This window comes from Bison bison, unplaced genomic scaffold, assembly GCF_000754665.1.
Source record: "Bison bison bison isolate TAMUID 2011002044 unplaced genomic scaffold, Bison_UMD1.0 scf7180017864353, whole genome shotgun sequence".
Lineage (NCBI taxonomy): Eukaryota > Metazoa > Chordata > Mammalia > Artiodactyla > Bovidae > Bison > Bison bison.
The window spans coordinates 3,986,997-3,997,728 of record NW_011494925.1 but is presented as its reverse complement, the minus strand read 5'-3'; positions in this window follow the sequence as shown (position 1 = coordinate 3,997,728).

Sequence of the window (10,732 nt, the reverse complement as noted above, 5' to 3'; positions counted from 1 at the left end):
ACTTCTTTTTTTTTAAATTTTATTTTATTTTTAAACTTTACATAATTGTATTAGTTTTGCCAAATATCAAAATGAATCCGCCACAGGTATACATGTGTTCCCCATCCTGAACCCTCCTCCCTCCTCCCTCCCCATACCATCCCTCTGGGTCGTCCCAGTGCACTAGCCCCAAGCATCCAGTATCGTGCATCGAACCTGGACTGGCATCTCGTTTCATATATGATATTTTACATGTTTCAATGCCATTCTCCCAAATCTTCCCACCCTCTACCTCTCCCATAGAGTCCATAAGACTGTTCTATACATCAGTGTCTCTTTTGCTGTCTCGTACACAGGGTTATTGTTACCATCTTTCTAAATTCCATATATATGCGTTATTATACTGTATTGGTGTTTTTCCTTCTGGCTTACTTCACTCTGTATAATAGGCTCCAGTTTCATCCACCTCATTAGAACTGATTCAAATGTTTTCTTTTTAATGGCTGAGTAAGCGGGGGCGGGGAGGAGGGGGGCAGTTTGGCCGTGAGGCATGTGGGATCTTAGTTTCCTGACCAGGGATCAAACCCTCATCCTGGGCACTGGAAGGCAGTCTGAACCACTGGACCACCAGGGAAGTCCCATCTCAGCCCCTCATGAAGTGTGTCTGGAAGTCCATCTCCACAGTGACCCCCCCACCCAGCTTGAAAGTGGGAAGCAGACAAGGAGTGGAACCTGAAACAGAACAGTTGGTGAGTTTCATAGAGAGAGTCTAGACTGGAGAGGTTCGTGAAAAATAGGCACCTTCTCCCCCAAATCCCAGGAGACCCAAGAGCCGGTGGGTTCTCGCACAAGCTGTGGTCCTTCCCAGTGTTAGGGCGGGGCTGTGCCTTTCCTGGTAAAGCCCACTCCTTCTCTCTGTAAGAGTCTGTAGAAGTGGGGAAAGGAAAGATTTAGACTCAGTGGGTTATCTTTTCTCTCTTAGAAGCTGGCCTCAGATACAGGTCGTGTCTGTCTGAAGTCAAGTAGCTAGATCAGTGCAAGGACAAAGGACAAAGGTCAGTGCAGGCCAGGGGCCCTGCAAGGACAAAGGTCAGTGCAGGCCAGGGGCCCTGGGGGAGGCAGTGGTCAGCCCTTGTGCCAAGTGGGCATGGACCAGGCACCGGCACCAGGGGATGTGATGGAGCAGGCAGCTCCCCGCCCTCCCCGCCTCTGCCCTATCACCCCGACCTGGCTGCAGGCTCTGCTTTCAATGAGCATAACTTCCTTGGAAATAACTGCACCACATTCCAAACCACAGTCTTGTTTATAAGAAAGGTGACAGCCCCTTCTGCCTTAAGTCTTCACTTCTGAACTTGAAGGAGAGCTTGCCTCAACCCGTGGCTACTCATCAATTTTATTTTCCTCCCTCTCCGGCTTGTCATTTAGTTTAATGTTGCAAAACAAGGCAATTTTTTAAAGTAGGATCTGATTTTGCAAAGAGATGTCTGAACTTAAGTGAAATAATGGTTGTAACAAAATGCCACTAAATATGACAGCTTTGTTCTACCAATGTGATTCTAGAAATGAACTGCAGAACTGGCTGTACGGGTCTGCGAACAGTGTGTGTAACAGACCAGACCCAGGTAAACGCCACATACCCCACAGCCAAGAGCAGACCCTGCATTCACTGTCCTGTTCATTCAGCGGCCGAGGCTGGCTTCCCAATACTCCACTGCTCCTTCCAGCCCGCAGCCCGACAAGACCACCTCTCTTTAGAGAGACAGGATGACATGATTCAGGGATGCTACCAAATTCTCTGATTTATAAAACACTTTGTGATGACATTTCAGGCTTCCCTAATAGTTTGGTTGGTTAAAAAAAAAAAAAAATCCACCTACGATGCAGGAGACTCCAGTTCTATTCCTGGGTCAGGAACATCCGCTGGAGAAGGAATAGGCTACCCACTCCAGTATTCTTGGGCTTCCCTTGTGGCTCAGCTGTTAAAGAATCCGCCTGCAATGCAGGAGACCTGGGTTTGATCCCTGGGTTGGGAGGATCCCCTGGAGAAGGGAAAAGCTACCCTCTCTAGTATTGTGGCCTGGAGAAGTCCATGGACTGTAGTCCATGGGGTCCCAAAGAGTCGAACACGACTGAGCAACTTTCACTTCACTTCTGATGATATTTCAGGAAGCCACATGGAACCATGCACTAATTTTCAGGAGCTATATGTCAGCACTTGGAAGACAGAGGACACTGGAAGCCGTGACTTGGAACCTGTGACTCCAGACCCAGCAGAGTGCGGTTCCCACGGCCCAGCCGCCAAGTACACGTGTCGCAGGGCAGCCTGCTGGCCCCTCCTAACCAGACAGAGAGCCCAGAGAAACCAGAAAGGGGCTCATCAATAAGCAGAAAAATAATCCCTGCCACCTCATTGCTTTGCCATAGAAGCCCTCCAGAGGGAAATCCAGAGACAGATGCAGGGGCGGTGTGGATCAGGATCCGGCAGAGCTGCCCTGGGGTTTGGGGGATGGAGGGAGAATGTTGGAGGAAAAGAGACTGCGAACAGCAGACAGAGAGGCAAGGCGGAGGGAAGACAGCGTGGCTCTCAGCTCCGCAGCCGTAGACAGGACCGCATTCGTGGAGTCTGCTCGGGAATAAGCCATGTGCTTACCCAAGGCCACACCCACGGAACACACATCGCACGGTTCACTTTGAGGCTAAACTTGACCTCGTGTGGAGGTGTGGTCTGGGCACCGCTGTGGGCGACCTGTCTGCCCACACAGGCATCTGCAGACGTAAACGTGTAGCAGCTATACTCCGTGGGTATCTTGCCTGTGGCTATAAACGCCGTTTGACTGTTCTTTGCCCATCACTTTCTATTTTGCTATTATTCGCTATTTTCTGGCATTTAGCATCATGTAGGATGAACCAGGAGGGATGTGAGTCAAGTTTAGTGAAGAGTCAGAGGAAGTGATGTCATCGCTTTGCCAGAGAAATGAGTAACTGGAAAACTGGTATTTAGCAAGCCCTGGCCAACAGTGGACAAAGACGCCCACAAGGACTTGGTGCAAACCAACCAGATAGACGGGGAACGATCTCCAAACTGGTTCCACATACGACCTTCAGTGAAGCCACAGATGGCATGAGATTTGTTGATGGGACGAGAAATGCTGGCCTCCACACGGACTGGCTCTGGGTCCGAGTCTTTCAGTGAGATTCTCATTAAAGGATGGAGGTGGGGAGGAGTTGTGGTGTGGCATGGGGTCACGGGAGGAACAGGAAGGCCAAGTGCCCTGCGTCCTGGGAGATGGCCAGCTTCCAGGACAGCTCCTCAGCCAGCAGATGCTCGACGAGTCCTTCTTGTCTCAGCGGTTTATCTTGTATTAAGCTAAATTAAACTTTAACATGGTTCTCCAAAGGGACACAGTCTTAAGACAGTATCAGGTAGAAAGAGAAAGCTGCCCTCATCCCACGTGGCTGATAACCATATTTACACACTGCCATTCAGGTCAATATCATCATTATTTTGGTATAACGGTGTCTGCGGCAAAGAGTGTTCATGACTGTCTTTGTGTAAACACGTCCTTCTGTAACCAGGATAGGGAGCTGATCATTTCCAAGGTTTTGCCTTGACGCTAAAATCATGTTCATACCTAGGGAAGGGTTGCCATGCGAGAGGCAGCTTCTCTCTTGGTGCCAACATCTCTCCATAATCTCTTCCAGATTCATCTCAGAGAAGACGAAGCCCCGTGTATGCTGTGCCTCCACTCAGCAAGACAGTGCCTGCCCCACCAACACCAAGGGCAGTGGTTGCCTCACCGTCACTGCTGGGATTAAGGCTGACGGACTGGCACATGCCCATCAGGCTACAGGGGCCTCATCCTCGTGCCAGTGCCCAGGGCCTCCCTGCCGGGTGTCCACTTTGGAGTCATGGGTGGTGCCCAGTGAGTCTCCCTGCCTGGTGTCTACTCTGGAGTCGTGGATGGTTCCCATGGTCCTCCCTGCCAGGTGTCCACTCTGGAGTCGTGGGTGGTGCCCAGTGGGCCTCCCTGCCTGGTGTCCACTCTAGAGTTGTGGGTGGTGCCCGTGGGCCTCCCTGTCAGGTGTCCACTTTGGAGTCATGGGTGGTACCCCTGGGCCTCCCTGCCTGGTGCCCACTCTGGAGTCATGGGTGGTGCCTGTGGGTCACCTTGCCTGGTGTCCACTCTGGAGTCATGGGCACCTGGCCAGATGGAGACTGGGGGTCACCTGATTACTATATACAAATATCCAAAAGGCAGGCTCAAGAAAGAGGAAGTGATCAAATTCCATATGTTTTAGGAGGCAGGATAACATCAGGAAGTAGTTTTCGGTAAAGAAGTATCTTCCAATAGTTGAAGTGAAAGAGTGTTAGTCGCTGAGTCGTGTCTGACTCTTTGTGACCCCATGGACTGTAGCTCACCAAGCTCCTCTGTCCATGAAATTCTTCAGGTAAGAATATTGGAGTGGGTATCCATTCCCTTCTCCAGGGATCTTCCCAACCTAGGGATCAAACCCACATCTCTTGAGTCTCCAGCATTGGCAGGTGGATTCTTTTATCACTAGTGCCATCTGGGAAACCATTTAATAATATTGTTGTTTTTTTCCTTTGCTAAGTCATATTCGACTCTGTGACCCCATGGTCTGCAGCACACCATGCTTCCCTGTCCTTAACTATCTTCTGGAGTTTGCTCACTCACTTCCATTGTGTCAATGATGCTATCCAACCATCTCATCCTCTGTAGTCCCCTTCTCCTCCTGCCCTCAATATTTCCCAGCATTACAGTCATTTCCAATGAATTGGCTCTTTGCATCAGGTGGCTAAAGTATTAAAGCTTCAACTTCAGCTTCAGTCCTTCCAATGAATATTCAAGGTTGATTTCTTTAGGATCGGCTGGTTTCATCTCCTTGCAATCCAAGGGACTCTCAGGAGTCTTCTCCAGCACCACAATTCAAAAATATCAATTCTTTGGCACTCAGCCTTCTTTATGGTCCAACTCTCACATTCTGTACATGACTACAGGAAAAAAATAATAATATTGTATGAGTAATAATAATGTTGTTCATGATAAAATGGCAATTGGATGCTTACTTTGGGTCTTCAATTCCCACTAACCCATACAACACGCCATGAAGTCAGTGTATTCATTGTTATCCTTATCTTACAGAAGAGAGAGGAGAAAACAAAGGGACGGGCAGGTTCAAATAAATTGGTCAAGTTCATACTGGTAGACAGGGTAAGTACTTGAATCAAATCAAAATCTATCAACAGAAGACCCCACACTGTTTCCCAGAATATTTACCTTAAGACAAGATTATAGGTACATTTTACAAATAGCAAAGATTTATCCCAAAGCTCAAAACAGAGACAGCAGGGTCCCTTTGCCAAAAATCTCAGGGCTCTCCATTCTGGAATGATTTGAAAAAGTGTCATTTGGAATTTGTCTTTGATTTCACCCAGAAATATTGACACACATGCTGTTATGACAAGGCAAAACAGCCATCATGTGTAGTTTCTCATGAATCCAGAAATTAAATTTAACTGCACTGGCTGTAATTCATCCAAAATTTAAAATAATATGAAAAGCGCTGCTTTTTCCAAAGCTGGTCGTCTCTGTATAATGCAGTTGAGATGTTTAAACGTGTCACCACGGGATATGCACCCATACCTGCACCTTCACAGAAACAGTGTTCCTAGAATGCGGACTTCAGTAATAAAAAAAAAATGCAGGCTTAAAAATACCATATTAATAAACATTTATCGGTTCTTATCAAGCAGAAAAGGGAAACATATTGTCTCTTCTTATCTTACACCGGCTGGAATATATAAATTCATATTACAAGCAGCTTCATTTTTCTTCCTTTCTTCTTCCTGTTTTTTCTTCCATGCAGATATGCACCGTGGAAGGGTTTTGCTGTGCATTAACTGCAGTTTCACAGCCTCAGCACCCTTGATATTTGGGGTGGATCACTTCTTCTTGTAGGCTGTTGAAATGAATTCCTGGCCTCTCCTAACTAGGTGCCAGTGAGACTGTCCCTCCAACCCCCAGACATCTCCAGACATCGTCAAATGTTGAGGAAAGGGCAAGGTCCTCCCTGACGGGAAACCACTGCAGTAAATGTGGGTACATTTTCAAATCTTTCTGGTGTTAAGTTGAAAGACCATGAATGTTACCAAGCTTGGAATCAAGTCATATTCAAAGAACTCAGTACAGAGATTGGAAGAGTGAATGTCACACAGTAAACTCAGCATGTCCACTCAGGATTCGTCATCTTTAGGCCATCTCCTGAGGGGCTGTGCCCTTCTGCAGCTTTGGAACCCCTTGTCCCCAAACCCCCTGGAAAGCAGCCTTGCATTTTCTGCCTCTGGTTCCAGCATCCGCACTGGAGCCTCCCGCCTCTGCTCCCTTAGGGGCCCCGGGCTCACCCGCATGGAGGAGCAGGGTGCCTCTCGGAACACTACTGAGAAACCAACATAGTCCAACCAACTGTGGCAAAACAGTCTCAGTCCTCACACAAGCCAATGAAATCCCGTGGGACTATTTTTTAAGCCCAGTTTGGTCCTGTGAGTGCCAACTGTGTTGTCCTCAAAAAGGACACAGCAGGCCTGGCCACCAAGAAGGACTGACCACGTGGAAACAGCGCCACCCACATAAGGACGGTGTGGCCATCGCTGAGCACCGGGACAGACGAGGCCTCAGCTGACACACCGCAGGTGCTCTGCAAGTATGTGGGAAGTGAACGCATAAATCACCTGAATACATGAGCAGAAGAGCAGCATTTAGATCACAGTGGAGAGCGAGGTGCTCTGTTGTGACCTGAGCTGACTGCCCGCGGTGGCTGTGGTCAATGCGGCTGGCCTCATCTGCATGTCCCGAATGTGCTTAGGCGTCCTCCACTCTCTGCAGCCCACCTGGTCCTGCCCACCTGGTCTCTGTAGAGAAGCTTTTCCCTGGTCTCCTCTGAAGTTGCACTGATGGCAAGGACCTCCTGTTTGGTGAGTGAGTGAGTCTCCCCACGCTCAGATAAATAAATGTTGAAGTTATCACATGCTGCTTATTGAACACACACATTGCCAAATGAGGCTGGCTACTCACTGATTTTGTTAAGCTGTGAGTACTCGAATTCAACACAGAACATATTGCCTCTTGAAACACAGTACAGAAAGCCATTGTCATCAAACCATCCTCTTCGGGGGATCAGTTATTCAGAAGTTGCCTTCAGAAACTGCCTTTCCAATGATACCCTGAGTTTCCAGAACCCATTCATCTCATCTTTGTCTTGATCACTGGTCATCTCTCAAGACTTGTGTAATTTTGTTTCATGAATATTCACTGAAAGGACTGATGCTGAGGCTGACGCTCCAATACTTTGGCCACCTGATGCAAAGAGCTGACTCATTGGAAAAGACCCTGATGTTGGGAACGATGGGGGGCAGGAAGAGAAGGGGACGACAGAGGATGAAATGGTTGGATGGCATCACTGACTCAATGGACACGAGTCTGAGCAAGCTCAGGGAGACAGTGAAGGATGGAGAAGCCTGGCATGTGGCAGTCCATGGGGTTGCAAAGGGTTGGACACGACTGAGTGGCTGAAGGACAGCAGTTGGTCATCCCCGGACAATACTGTGTACTTTCATGATTGATTGTCTCTTTCAGAGTCTGGGAGGTATCTTACCACTGCCAAGCTTTCTAAAAATAAGTTTGTTGAAGCAGCATCAGTTTGGTTCTTGATTTCTGCTGCAAATCCCAGAGACCAGGTAAGCCGGAGCCTCTTGCCCTGCAAGCCTGGTCACTGGCTTGGCTGCTGGAGCAACTAAGTTAAGTCCTGAGATGAAGGAGGCGCCTGAGGCGGGACCAGAGCCAATCCGTTTATGAGACCACTTGGAGAGCATTGCTAATGTTTCCATCTTTAGAGACAGCTCTTGAATACCTGTGGTTTCTTGGACCTACTGGCTGAATGCTTGTGCTGACTCCCACCCTGAGCTTTTTATACTTTCTTGCTTCACTTTCAAGATACCTGAGTGATTTCCACGTGGCCTCGGGTGCTTACAATGCAGTCGGATTCCTCTGGGCACTAACGTCCTGTTTGAACGATTTCTGCAATGGTTACCATTCAACTAGGAAAAATGCCCTTTTAAAGGGCAAAACAAACTCTCTCTCAGCTTGAATGGGGGTGAAATGTAAGCTGGAAAATTCCAGTGATCACTTTAAAAAAAAAAAGCTATTGCTGAAAAAGTTCCATTCTCCCCATTTGAATGTAAGTCCCTGGGGAAAAGTCGAAGGAAATAGAAAACGTGTAGCTCGTTATTATTTGTGTAGATTATGCAAACTTTGCCTTTTAAAAAACAATGACTAAGTTGCAGAGGATCAGGAGGAGAATTTGGACTGCATTTAAGTGAGAAGGATTAGCTAGCAGGATGCTGATTTATAAATGGCAACAGCCAGTTCCTTACATTCTGCACTGCGATCCCGGCTCCTGCTCAGTAATTCCCAGTGTTCTCTTTTGAAAGCCCCTGGTACTCAGTCAGCCCCGAGGTATAATGTTTGATAATATAACTACTGCTTCTGTCACTGCGTTTTGTACAAACGCATTATATGTGGCCCGGAATGGTAGAGATTTATGTATGGGTATGGAAAATAAAAATCAGCATTGATTAAAAGCCCCAGATAGACCATCCAATACCGCCCAGAGAACATCAGTTATTTTGCATTTTGACGTGGCGATTGATAACTCATAAATGCAAGCAGGAATGACAAATGCGGATGGAAACTGGCTTTGACAAAAACGATAACAGTATCAGTCTCCAGGGGCGTTGGAGGTATAAGCAGGAACTGTTTAAAATATTTAATCATTTTATGAAGGCTGCAAGATGCTGTTTGACCCTGAAGGAGTGTGAATGTCACACGGATCAGAAATTGCCAAGTCTTTGAAGTGAAATAAAAAAAAATGGTGTTATTATAGATCCTTCTTGACATCCTATCATTTTTGTATAGGATTAAAAATATGTATACAAAGCACTAGATAAAGGACTCTAGCAAAGGATGTCTTGGTTGAGGGAAAGGAAAGTCAAGACATACCAGTTGTGAAATTTTCCTCCCAAATCCCAAAGCATTTCTTTTCTTTTCTGCCAAATGGTGAGAAAAGAGCTGAGAGCTCCCAGTTAAAAGAATGCCTTTGGATTTTAAATAAAGGGTAAATTACACTTTGCTCGTGTTACCATGGGTCCAACTGCTGGAATTTTTATCTCCTTCCTCTCGTGTGCCGCTTCACTAGGGCGTTATGTCTACCATGCTTGTATATATATGGGCTGGCCGTAAATTAACACGGGGCGTATTTATACACCTTGTGGGAGTATTTGGTCCGCAGTGAATTGGTAATCCTGGCTCTTATCTAAGGTGCTGTTAAGCCCCTCCCGGCCGCCGGCAGCCCACACCTCTGAGGACGTCCCGGCAGCCTGGGGCCGGTGGACCCGCAGGAGCGTCCCTCCACCAGGCAAGATCCGCTCCTGCTCTATCCAATGACAGGGAGAGAAACCTCAGCCTCCCAGTCCTCTTGCATCTCTGTGGTCCTCCTCTTGTTCCTCCCACCCTGAATTTCCGCCTCCTAATTCTATGTTATCTGTTGCATGCAGGTGAGGAGTGGCTTTTTCAGGCCCTCCCCCCTCTCTGCTCTAGGACTGTGTGCTGTGTCCAGTTGGTCTGGGGTATTCTCCCCTCTCCTTTTGAGCCATTCTGTCGTTCTGGTGGTCGGGAGTCTGCTCTCTGGGCTGGAGCGCCGGGTGCAGGGATGCTGCAGGCCAGGAGAAGGCACGGCAAGGTTTTCCTCTCATTCAAGTGTCAGCGTCCTCCCCTCTGGGAGAGCGTGTTCCCTGCTGCCTGCAACCAGGGCGCCGGGGGACCTGCCCTGCAGAGGGTTTGCTCGTGCAGAAGGAGTGAGGCTTTGTGGGGTCCTCTGACAGTGGTTATCTCATCCACATCCATTCACCAAACACCCACAAACATGATCACACTTATTCTCACATTTACACAAACCCTCACACACACATGCACCTACACTCACTCACACATATACTCCCCAAAATATATACACAGAGAACCTCACACACTCACACCCGCACACATTCCACCCTGGTGAGCTGAATTACTCCTCCCGAAGATGTCCGGGTCTGAATCCTGGGACCTGTGAAGGCTTCCCCGTAGGGAACTCTAAGGCGTGACGCGGTCCCTCATCTGGGGACCGGGCATGGTGAGGGTCATGCTGTGTCTCCCCAGGAGGCGAGTTTAAGTCCTCACCTCCCCTCCCCATGAATGTGACCTTCCCTAGAAACAGCGTCCCCGCAGATGCGGCTCACTTCGGATGCCGCCCTTTGGAGTAGGTGGGCTCTAAGTGCAGTTGCCGGTGTCCTTACGGGGAGAGCCTAGGACACGGACTCACAGGAGCTGGCTGTGCAGTGAACGAGGCGGGGATGCAGGACGCGGCATCCAGGGAGGCCCGGCTCGCCCACCTCCAGCTGGAGCTGGGAGGGAGGTCCGGCCGGATTCTGCTTCCAAAAGGAGCTAAGACTCCCAGCGCCTGGTCTTTAGACTCCTAGCTCCAGAACCACGAGACAGCAGGTTTCTGCTGTTTGTAGCACCCCTCCCTCCCTGCTTAGGGTCATCTGTTAAGACCGGCACGAGACACCTACACAGCCGTCGTGGCCTGTTTTCCATGCATAGACTCTGAACTCAAAAGTCCATGTGGTTGACTACATCTA